Genomic DNA, 12816 nt, shown 5'->3' with positions numbered 1-12816 from the left:
TATGCATTCACACCAAGGACTTTGAATGGAGTCCATGATTGCTATTCTCTGTGTGAAATCCAACTGTACATTGTTCTTTAGGGTTTTTTATACCAGAAATGTTTATAAAATATACAATTAGAGTAAGATTGCTGTCACCCATCAAAATGTCCTCTCAGAGCTTTTCTGGGAAATTATGAAATAGAATAATGACTTTGCTAAAACTGCAAAAGAGCCCAAGAATTAAATTAATAAATACTTGGATATAGTATTGAATATTAGACTGATTTCAACCCAAGTCAGTTACTAAAATAAAAAATGTTTGTAGTATAGAACTCATAAAGTACAGGGCTAAATGTTCTAACATAAGTGAAAACAGTCTGCATGAACACTCTTGAGAATCATTGATCATTTGTATTATTAATGAAATATTTGGGTAAGAGACATACTGAGCCAACACTTTGCTAGTCTTTGGCATATGTAGGACTCAGCTCTTTGCCTATCCATGTGAAGATGAGGGTGAGGACTGGCTTTTGTTGTAGGACTGATTCATAGGGTTTTGTTCCAGTGTTGGGGGAAAAATACATCTCAAGAAATTGATAACTAGAATTTAAAAATGGCAAATATGCAATGCTACATTTTGTTTTGGTTTAGCAGTAGACTCCCACTTCCAAACATTCTCCCATCCAAGTTCTAAGTACTAACCAGGCCCGACCCTGCTAAGCTTCCCAGCTCAGATGAGATCGGGCATGTTCAGGGTCGTATGGCCTTAGATGACTTCCAAACATTCTTGCATAGCCCACTTAACACATACATTTGACCTCCTCATGCTCCCTTTTCGAATCCCATTTCTTGGCCTATTTCTCCCCTGGAACTTTTGATTTATTTGAACTGTCTGAAAATGGACTGTCTATATAATTCTTTGCTGTAAAATGCACCAAGGGGGTGGGATTAGATAGCATAATGGTTATGCAAAGGGACTTTCATTCCTTGGTCTCCAAAGTCCCAGGTTCAATTCCCTGCACCACCATAAGCCAGAGCTGAGCAGTGCTCTGGTTAAAAATAAAAATAAATCATAATAATGAATAAAATGTGCCAAAGTGAAGGACTCTGGGAGAGGGAGTTGGAGGAGGGGCTTTGGGGTCTTGGGGCATGATGGTGGAAAGGGGTGAGAGTGTTTTGGAGACTCCTACCATGGGGAGATAAAAAATTGTACCCATGGGAGTCTGGCGGTGGCGCAGTGGGTTAAGCGCACGTGGCGCAAAGCGCAGGGACCGGCGTAAGGATCCCAGTTCGAGCCCCCGGCTCCCCACCTGCAGGGGAGTCGCTTCACAGGCGGTGAAGCAGGTCTGCAGGGGTCTGTCTTTCTCTCCCCTTTCTCTCTGTCTTCCCCTCCTCTCTCCATTTCTCTCTGTCCTATCCAACAACAAAGCAACATCAACAATGGCAATAATAACCGCAACGAGGCTGCAACAACTAGGGCAACAAAAAAGTGGGAAAAATGGCCTCCAGGAGCGGTGGATTCATGGTGCAGGCACCGAGCCCAGCAATAACCCTGGAGGGAAAAAAAAATTGTACCCATTTGTCCACAACTGTCCTGTAAACCATTAATGCCCCAACAAAATAAAACAGTCACGATGAGGTTTTCCTCAAATGTTTACTGCTAGGATTCAATAAGAAACTATCTATGAATCTATCTGTGAAGATCCCAGAAAACAGCAAGTGTCCAAAAGACATTAGTACTGATGCAATTATTGTCTCAGTCCCCAAGATTATTCTAAGCACAGGATACATCAATACTACTGAAGAGACTGCAAGGTGAGTAGACAATCATCATGTCTACCATAGCTCCGGGTACTGGGTTGATTTCACCTGGTTGTTTCCTGAAGGAATCAGACCAAGAGCTTTACCCGCTGACATCTCACCACAACTTGAGAGTAAGATATTTTCTTTGCTGAAAGCATTCTTTTTCATCAGAACTGGTGAATTTGATGCAATCAAACACTCATTCACTTGGACTTAGTGCCTAAGCTATTGCTAACAAAAAAAAAAGTGAGTTTTAATTTTAAAATTTATTATTATTAATTTATTATTTTTTTTACTAGAGCACTGCTAGCTCTGGCTTATGGTGGTGCAGGGGATTGAACCTGGGACTTCGGAGCCTCAGGCATGAAAGTCTGTTTGCATAACCATTCTGCTATCTACCCCTGTCCAAGTTTTAATTTTTATTGTAGAAGTCTTACTTATACTAGGCTATAGAAGAATGTAGCAGTGGCAAGTTGTCCTACAACAAAATAAAAGTCATCAGAGCTTGGCTCTGAAATCACAAATGTGAGTGGCAAGTTAACTAGAACCAGTTGGCAAAAGCACTGGAGATTTGGTGTGATTTCCAGAGGGTTGGGAGTTATTGATGATGTCACAGGCCTTGAAGTGAACATGAACTAGTTAGTGGTTCATCAAGTCTGGCAGGTGTTTGACCAGTGAATGGTTAGATTTCTAATTGAGATTTAAACAAAAGAATGACTGGTATAAAGCTTTACTTTTAGTTCCTGTTCAGTAGATTAACAAGGCCTGTTTTTTTTTCTTTACTCACTTTTGTCTATTTATATATTTATTTATAAAAGGGAAACACTGACAAGACCATAGGATAAGAGGGGTACAGTTCTATAATTCCCACCACCAGAACTCCATATCCCACCCCCTCCCCTGATAGCTTTCCTATTTTTTAACCCTCTGGGAGTATGGATCCAGGGTCATTACGGGGGTGCAGAAGGTGGAAGGTCTGGCTTCTGTAATTGCTTCCCCGCTGAACATGGGCATTGACAGGTGGATCCATACTCCCAGCCTGTCTCTCTCTTTTCCTAGTGAGGTCCTTACTCTGATTTTATATAATTGTTAAATAGTCATACAATACAAACAGGATATTGGGACCTTGAGTGCATTTTGTTGCTGAAAACATTTTCTTTAGAGAAAATGGAAGCTCACAATTGCTGTATATATTTATATTCCTTCAAAGCGTGGAAGGAATCTCCTTCCTGAGGCAGAAGTCATGGCCCTCAGCCCTGAAATATCCAGGAACATTCAGCCCTTAGTTTTCACTTGGGGGTGTGTATGTGTGTTTAGTTTTTTTTTAGAACTTTCAACTTTGGGGCCGGGTGGTGGTACACCTGGTTAGACATACACATTACAGTGTGCAAGGACATAGGTTCAAGCCCTGTCCCCCACCTGCAGGGGGAAAGCTTTGCCAGTGGTGAAGCAGGGCTGCAGGTGCCTGTCTGTCTCTTTCCATCTCCCCCTTCCTCTCAGTTTCTGGCTGTCTCTATCCAATAAATGAATAAAGATAATAATAAAAAGAATTTCAACTTCTCTTCCTGTAAGTTTCATAGTTAAGAAAGATCTTCTGTATTGAGAAGCTCATCTTTCCAGAAAGTGCAACTTTTTCCACTGCCTGTTGTGACAGGTTTGGTGGTAACTGTCTTACTTTTCTCCTCACCTTTGAGGGATTAAAAGTGATTTTTTTCCTCCCCAAATTATAATAACCATCTATGTGATCACCAGAAATGAAAACTGCCAGCAACATTCAAATTCCTCCTCACATAGCATCTCAAATGCTTTATTAGAAGTGATCCAAAAGTTAAAATACTTCTCTGGTAGAATATAGACTTCATTAGAGAAAACACATTTGTTCTCTTGCATTTTTAGCACCCTATCCAGTACCAAACACATAGTCATGGCCTTAGAAGAATACTTACAGGCACTGAATTGCCAGGCTAGTGTGGGGGTGCCTCTTCCCGGGCGCATACTCTCTGGGCCGGAGGTAACGCGACCGGAACCAGCCTGAGCTGCTACTCACTCAGAGACATGGGAGAGAGATGACTTGGGAACCACGCTTGTGGCGGTGAGGCGATTCAAATCTTTATTGATCAGCGACAGAAGTGGCAGACCCAGAAGTGGCAAGTCAGAAACAGAAATGGCTTGATATGGTTTGGAAAGGGGTAGAGAAAGGCAAAAGGGCTGGGAAAAGTAAGAACTTCCTTTCGAAAGTGTTTCGAGGGTTTTAATTGGTAGGGTTAATAATACCCTGGAGGCAGGGAGGGTCTTGAGGGTAGAAAGAAGATAGATTAAAGGAATGGAATGGGTGGGGATCTTTCAGGCAAAACAATGATTATGTAGATAATAAGGGAGCAGGCCATGGTATCAGCAATGCAGGGTGGTTTGTGAGGCCGGGAGTCTGATGAGATGAGAGGATGGATGTCCCCTCAAGTCAAGCCCTGCCTAGCTCAACCACATCCTCACAATATTTCCCAACACTGAATAAACGTTTTGTAGAGCTGCTATTGCTTATTTTTTCATTCCATACTTACTAACAACTTTTATTTTTATATATATTTTTAATTTAATTATTTAATTATTTATTTATTTTGTTGCCCTTGTTTTGTTGTTGTAGTTATTATTGATGTCATTGTTGTTGGATAGGACAGAGAGAAATGGAGAGAGGAGGGGAAGACAGAGAGGGGGAGAGAAAGACAGACACCTGCAGACCTGCTTCACCACCTGTGAAGTGACTCCCCTGCAGGTGGGGAGCTGGGGGCTCGAACCGGGATCCTTCTGCTGGTCCTTGTGCTTAGCGCCACCTGCGCTTAACCCACTGCGCTACCGCCCAACTCCCACTAACAACTTTTAAAAAATGTCTGTTATTTGGATAGTCAGTTACATCATTGTTCATTATATATGACTTCAGTTAAGTATATCTCCTATGAAAAAAGATATTATAATAAATTATTATTACATTCAGCACTGGATTTTTCAGTTACTCAATTAACCCACACGCTGATAAAGTGAACTTTGAATTAAATGCTTTGAAGAATAAAGTCAAGTAAATCATGATAAAAATCAAAGGCAGAGGAAATCTTGTTTGACAGAGGCATGAACAAAAATGCTAAAATGAGTAGTGTTTGGAGAGAAGCACTCATTCTAGGGCAGACTGAATGAAGAGTAGTAGTTCAAGAGTGTCAGAATGCCAAAAGGTAGAAACAGCTCTTTTGAACTATGTCTTTTCTTCTTCTAGCGTTTGCCCTTCTTCCGTAGCCAGTCAACAGCGTCAGCTTGAAAGCTGTCAGGAGCTGCTTGTTGCTGGCTTTGAAAGTGACTGGGATCCATGTGGATTCAGTCGGCTCGGAAGGATCGTCAGTTTCCCCAATGAATGGGTCCTCACGGGATGCACCACGGGAAGGTCGATCCAACACAACCCACTGTGTCTTTTAGTATTGTGCAACTCAATATCCAGCCTTCATGAGCTACTGTCTTTTGTGGAAACTCATAGAATTTGAGCACCTTATCTCATGCAACCTCAAATCTCCTGTGAGGTAGGTAACCTCTGAGAGCCCTTGGTACTGTTTTCAAGTTGAGACAAGCGAATTAGAGAGGCTGTTCACACACTCCAACTTTAGCAGAAGTTTGAGGAGGAAGTAGGAGTAAAAATTAGCACTTAACTCCCAGTTGTAGAAATCAGTGTCAGAATTTGAAGTCCAACCTGGGTATTCTTGATACGATTTTATTTGTGTTGTCTTCATTAATTGCACCAACCACACAGATTTAAAGTAAGTTTTTAGTCTGGTATATTGCACCAAAGTAAAGGACTGGGGTTGGAGTGGGGACCTTCAGGTCCTGGAACATGAAGGTGGAAGAGGACCAAGATGCTGAGTTAGAGTGTTATGTGGAAACTGAGAAATGTTACACATGTACCAACTACTGTATTTTACTGTCAACTGTAAGCCATTAATCCCCCTTCCCAAAGGGGGGAAATCTTTTGTAAAAAAGCATTTTTTTAGGGGAGTCAGACTATAGCACAGCGGGTTAAGCGTAAGGACAGGCATAAGGATCCCAGTTAGAGCCCCCGGCTCCCCACCTGTAGGGGAGTCGCTTCACAGGCAGTGAAGCAGGTCTGCAGGTGTCTATATCTTTCTCTCCCCCTCTCTGTCTTCCCCTCCTCTCTCCATTTCTCTCTGTCCTATCCAACAACAACAACATCAATAACAGCAACAATAATAACTACAACAATAAAACGGGCAACAAAAGGGAATAAAATTTAAAAAGTATTTTGTAGTTATAAAAGTAATTAACAAAGGACATGTTTAAACATATATACATGACACAGAAGGATAATATATTTAAAAAAAAAACATGACTGGGAGATAGCATAATAGTTATGCAAACAGGTTTTTTTTTTTTTTGCCTATGGTCTGAGGTCCCAGGTTTAATTCCCAGAACTATTGATAGCCAGAGCTGTGCTTTGCTCTCCTCTCTCTCTCTCTCTCTCTCTCTCTCTCTCTCACACACACACACACACACACACACACATTCTCTCTCTCATGCTCTCTTTCACTCAAACATGCTGCATGTTTTCTCATTAAAATAAATAAAATATTTTAATTTTATTAATTTATGGGAGAGAGAGAGAGACACCAGGGGACTATTCAACTCTGGCTTATGTTCGTGTTGGGAATAAATAAAATATTTTTTTAAAGTTACATATTACTCTCTTCACTGGCATCCCAGTGGCAGTTTTTGAAGATTTCTATTTTGTAGAGATCTAACAGTGATTTCACTGTTAGATGTTTTTCATGTACATTTTCAAATTTTATATGTATTTAAAGTGTGCATGTATAAATATACAAACAAAAAAATTACGACTGCATGTTCTATTTCTTACTAAACAGCTACACACTTGGAAGTCTAATAGTCATTATGAACTTTTTAAAAGAGAATTTATCTACTTATTCGTGAGAAAGGAGGAGAGAGAGAAAGAACCAGATCTTACTTTGGTACATGTGCTGCTGGGGGTTGAACTTGGGACCTCAAAGTTAAGAATCCAATACTTTATCCACTTCGCCACCTCCCAGACCACATCATTATGAATTTAACAGTCTTATACTATATTCTCTCCTTATTGTCATCTCAGTTTTCTTCACATAAATATCATCTCTATCCTTCTAATTATATAGGTCAAAAGTCTTGACCTTTGGTTCCTTGCCTTCCCATTCTGTGTCCAATTTATAAGCAAATCCTTATGGGTATGTGTGAAAATATATCGAGAATCCAGCCGCTTAACACATCTCTGTTGTTCCTACCCTAATTCTAGACACTATTATCTCCTACTGATTATTACAGTATCCAAGCTACTCACTTTCTCCTCAGTGTAGCATGTGAGTGGCTCCTGTGAAAACACAATTTAGAGTGTATCTCCTCTACACTCAAAACCCATCCAAAGGAACCCATTTCATTCAGAATAAAACTCAGAAGTTCTTACATGTACCTATACACCTACATGAACTACTAACCCTTTATTTCTCTATTTTTCCTCTATTTCTCTTAGAGGCCACTTTTTTCATATTTGCTTCAGTCACACAGGTAGTTTCTCTTGAACCTGCCCCCCTCGGGGCCTTTGCACTAGTTGTTTCTTCTTCTCTGGAATGTTTTTGCTCCGCCAATCCTTATTTCCCTCAGATGTTAATCTAAATGTAACTTTCTCAAGGCGTGCTTCCCAAACGGCCCTGCTTAAGATTTCATCCCCATCCCAGACTCACACTTTCTATGATTCTCCTTTTTACTACTTACTATTCTTTTTTAGAATTTGTTTTCACTTATTTGACATATTGGTGACCTATCTCTCTCACGTCTCCAGAAATGAGTACAGCATTAATTCCCATACCACACTCTCATTTTAAGTGTGACATTGCTCAAGAAATGAATCTATTCCCTGACCACTTGTGTTTGGACTTCTGTCTTCATTTCTTAGAATTTTCTCATGACCAGGCAGTGGTATATCGAGTTGAGCACACATGTCATCATGCACGAGGACCCATGCTGGAGTCTCCAGTCCCCACCTACAAGGGGTAAGCTACTTTTTAAAAAAAATAAAATAAAATTTTGACATTCTTTTTTTTTTCTAGATTTTTTAAATTATCTTTATTTATTGGATAGACACAGCCAGAAATTGAATGGGAGGGAGAGGTAAGGAGGGAAAGAAAGAGAGAGTGGGAGATAGCGAAGCAGAGAAATAAATTCCTGTAGCATTGATTCACCACTCACAAAGCTTTCCCCCTGCAGGTGGGGACTGCGGGCTTGAACCCAGGTACTTGTGCATTGTAACATGTACACTCAACCAGGTGCGCCACCACCCAGCCCCTGTTTAAACTTCATAAATGGTGAAGCAGTGCTGCAGGAGTTTATTTCTCTCCTTCACTATCTCCCATTCTCTTAATTTTCTCTCTGTTCTATTAAGTAAAGGAAAGAAGAAAAAAGGAAAGAGAAAATGGCTGCTAGAGTAGTGGGTGTATAGTGCAGATACAATTCCCTCGATAACTCCAATGGCAATACAAATAAGGAAGGAAGGGGGAATTTTTGCTTTTCTTATCACCTAGTCTTTACTGCTCTGAGTCACCTTTTTACACATATAGTCAGAGAGAGAGAGAGAGAGAGAGAGAGAGAGAGAGAGAGAAAGAGAGATCACATGAAAGATAACCATACCTAAGCTTCCTCTGTTGCGGGGCTCAAACTGCGTCACATGCATGGTAATACAGGAATACAGGGACACTATGCAGGTGAGCTATCTTACTAACCTGAGTACATTTTCTCAGAAACAAGTAGTCAAATAAGAAGAATAAGTAAGGACCGAGACAACCATACTCTGAGGAAGCTCACACTAGCAAAATGGAGAAGGCCTGCATATGAATGAGTATAAAACCTCCACTTAAATGTACGAAGTGTCTTAGAACATTCTAACTAACCTGTCATAGCTGTGACTTGATCAGTGGAGCCAAGGAAATGACCCACCTGTCATTACAGATTTCCACTTCTATCTAAAAGTAGGACGTTTCTATTTATTAAAATTCGGTAGATTATTTTGAGAACGTAGGAATGTTGTTACTATTAATTATTTTGTTTATACAGGAGCATTGATCAGCTCTGGTTTATAGAGATGCTGGTGACTGATCCTGGGACTTGAGAGGCTCAAGCATGACAGTCTCTTTGCATAACCACTGTAATATCTACCCCTGCCCCATTTACTATTAATTTATATGGAAAATTTGTGCCACTTCTAGACTCCAAAAATAGCATACCAAAGGGAAATTCAATTTTCAGATGGTGGGGGAAAACTGTTTTTGGAATATAGATATGTGGGGTCTTATAGGATTCCAAGGGAATAAAAAAAAATTATTTGTAGATACCATTTGGGAGGTTTGATTATCAGGCAAGATTAGAGATGAAAAAAACATCTCTACATTAGGATGGCAGCTTTAAAATGACAAGGATTTATTGGTTTTATTGATGGCTGTGTTCAAATGCATCAGATCGTACTTGAAACTAAGTGGCCATTTATCATTTGTAGAGACAATTAATGACTAGGTGGAAGAGAGGCACAAGATAATGAAATGGACATTCTTAGTGAATTCTTCTTTCTAATACTATGTAAAAATAGGATATGACAATGGCAAGAGAAATTCTTGATGGCAAGTTTGCCTAGAAGACCAGCTTCTCAGGCTGGCCAGAGCACAGAGGTTGCTCAAGCTGAGTTTCATGAAGTCAGTCTCACAAACTATGTCTTCAAACATTTTATTGGATATGATAAATCAAACTTTTATTAAGCAAAATAATGGTTTAACTAAAATTTGTGTTTTTAAATGTGACAGTAGCATGAACATATGGCAAAGTTTTTAGCTGTGGAAACTTTTACAATGAGCATCTCATATTTGTCCTTTTAAAATATTTTTTATTTATTTGCAAAATGGAAACATTGATAAAACCATAGGATAAGAGAGGGATAATTCCACACAATTTCCACCACCATAACTTCACATTCCATCCCCTCCCCTGAAAGCTTCCCTATTCTTATCCCTCTGGGAGTATGGACCCAGGGTCATTCTGGGGTGCAGAAGGTGGAAGGTCTGGCTTCTGTAATTGCTTTTCTGCTGAACGTGGATGTATTTGTCCTTTTATTAACAACTTCTCTAGTATTAACCTAGAAAATGTCTATGAACCAGTAGGGTCTTAACGTATGTGCTATGTTGCTCTTTTTTCCACTCTGTAATATGTTAAAGAAGTTTCTCTGAAGATATCTGAAACATTTGAAAGCTCTTTACTGAATACTTACTATAGACATCACACACATTTAAATCTTCATAATAACCCAGTAAGGTTCAAATCATCTATGTTTCTATTTTGTAGATAAGGAAAAGGAACACACACACACACACACACACACACACACACACACACACACACACACCTTTGGTGACATCCGTTGATTCTTGTGTTCTCCTGACATAGCTCTGTCATGGTGTTTTCATTTGAGCATTTCCTTTCTATCTGGCACTATAAAATGCTCCAGGACTTATCTTTTTTATTTTCTGCCTCAATCCTAGAATCCTACTATATATACTGGTTCCTTTTATTACACTATGGTGTTATAAACCAAGATTTAGTAGGTCACTGTACTATTACTAATGAATTATATTGCTTTTCATTTTATCTGCTGGGAGAATATGAAGATATATGTGTATACACTTAAGTGTATGCATCTCTTTAATACTTCTACTTGTAATGATTTGCACTTATATTAAGTCAGACATGAATGAATACTTATCTCTCTGGCTCCACATGATTTCTACATACACAACTTGATTATCGGTAATCGCCCACTCAGATAGTGAGAAATGTGGTTTCTACTACTGACCGTTCATTTACTTTATTAATTATACATGTACAGAGGTGAACGATTTTGTCTGTGTGCACGTCTTTTTATTACCATTTTCATTTGTGATTTAATATTGGCTTACAAAATTAAAAATAACAGAGGTACAATGCCACACCATTCCCACCACCAGAGTTCTGTGTCCCCATTCCTTCCATTGGAAATAGCAGTGATTCTTCCAAAGTCACAGATATAGGTTGACTATTACTTCTATAACTATCTAGCTCTCTATATATGCTTTTTTTCCCGTTTTTTTCTATGGTCTTGCCTTCTCATCCTCTCTAGCTCTCACCTCTGCCTATTGCTATTTCCAAATGTCTTCTTTTTTTCCTCTTCTCTTTCTGGGTTCTGATGGAATTAGGTTTCCAGTCCCTCTGGTCATCTTCCCCCAATGTTCCTCTCTTTCTCTGGGGGTATGGACTAAATTTCTTTTTTTTGTTTTAGGTGCAGAAGATGGGATTGTTTCTCCACTGGACATGAATGTTGGCAGGTTGATCCATACCCCCAGCTTGTTTCTGTCTTTCCCTAGTGGGGTAGGGCTCTGGAAAGATGATGTTCAGGGACACATTGGTGAGGTCATTTTCCTAGGGAGTTCAGGATGGAATCATAGTATCAAATGTGAGTTGATGTCTAAAAGGCAGTTAACTTTGAAGCAGGATACAATGTTTTTAATAAGCATTCTCAGAAAGTGAGAATGGGAAATTCATGGTGGAAAGAAGTTAGGAAGTCTATTTTAGGTATGTTCTTAGGGCCTCATGACTTTAGTAAGTTTTGCTTGAATTTAACAGTTAACATAGAGATGGACTAATAATATTATTTGTGAAGATGGTTTCAGAGTTGAGAGCAGAACTAGAAAGCTGGATTAAGGAAAAGAGCAACTCTCAAACTTAAAGAAAATATATAAAAACAATCAATTGTTTACCACCTCAATCGACCTAGGGCCCATTTCTATTTATATTTAGCACAGGAGCCTGTGTAATCTCTGAGTCCCTGTCAGTCTGAGCTCACAGTCACAGTTGGGAACATTGTAGGCTGCACTCATTTCAGGACCAGTCTTCCTCAAGTGGCAGAGTAGGCTGACCCAGCCTCCTTTCAGAAAGTAGGACATCCCTACCATTGCTACTTTATAGTGAGGGCATGGTCCTACAGAAGCCCTTAAAAGGACTTACGGTGACATTCCTGATGAACGTGACCAGTGATGATGGAGAGAGGGGTCTATTAAAGGTCTAGGCCCATCGTATCTGACTAGGGCCCCAGGTAATAGGGTGGCCTGGGCATGACGAAGAAAGTCATCATTAAGTGAGCCAGTTTCTGGCCCTTTTCCAGAGTTTGTAGTTGTTTCTTCATCTGACGAGCTTAGACTTTCTCCCAGCTGTCAAAGCATTGAGTGTCATTTGTTGTATTCAAGCTGGTATTAGGTCTATGGGGTTTGGCAGGAAGTTGGGGAAGAAATACACCTAAGATTTTAGTGGGATTTAAGTTAACCTTGAGTTTTACTACATTTACTCATTTGTTGATTCTAACAAAGGTTGTAATAGGGGCAATAATTGTCCTTTAGTTGATATATTTATATATACAGGCCAAAAGTATACAGGGTTTCTTCTAAAGATTATCAACGGGTGACATTAATGCTGATGATGTCAGAAGAGATTAGGAGATGTATCTTACTTTCTTTGGTGTAGTTAGTTGAATAGATGGTGTTTGAGGGAACTAAGAGAGGAGGGTGTCTTGGTCTAAGTAATAAATATTTAATTAGAGAAGTTATGGTGCCTTCTTTCAAAAATATTTTTATTTATTTATTTGATAGGACAGAGAAGAATTGAGGGGAGGAGATAGAGAGGGAGACAGAGAGACACCTGTAGCCCTGCTTCAGCACTTGTGAAGCTTTCCCCCTGCAGTTGGGGACCGGGGACTTGAACCTGGGTTCTTGAGCACTGTAATGTGTGTGCTTAACCAGGTGTGCCACTGCCTGGCCCCTTTATGGTGCCTTCTTTAGGCTTCTCTACTTGCTTTGAGAGATTATGTCTAAGCCTAATCACAAGTGACTACTAAGCCTTTGACTTTGAGGTATGTAGTCACCCCTA

The sequence above is a fragment of the Erinaceus europaeus genome, chromosome 1 (assembly GCF_950295315.1).
Source record: "Erinaceus europaeus chromosome 1, mEriEur2.1, whole genome shotgun sequence".
NCBI lineage: Eukaryota > Metazoa > Chordata > Mammalia > Eulipotyphla > Erinaceidae > Erinaceus > Erinaceus europaeus.
This window is presented reverse-complemented; position numbering follows the sequence as displayed.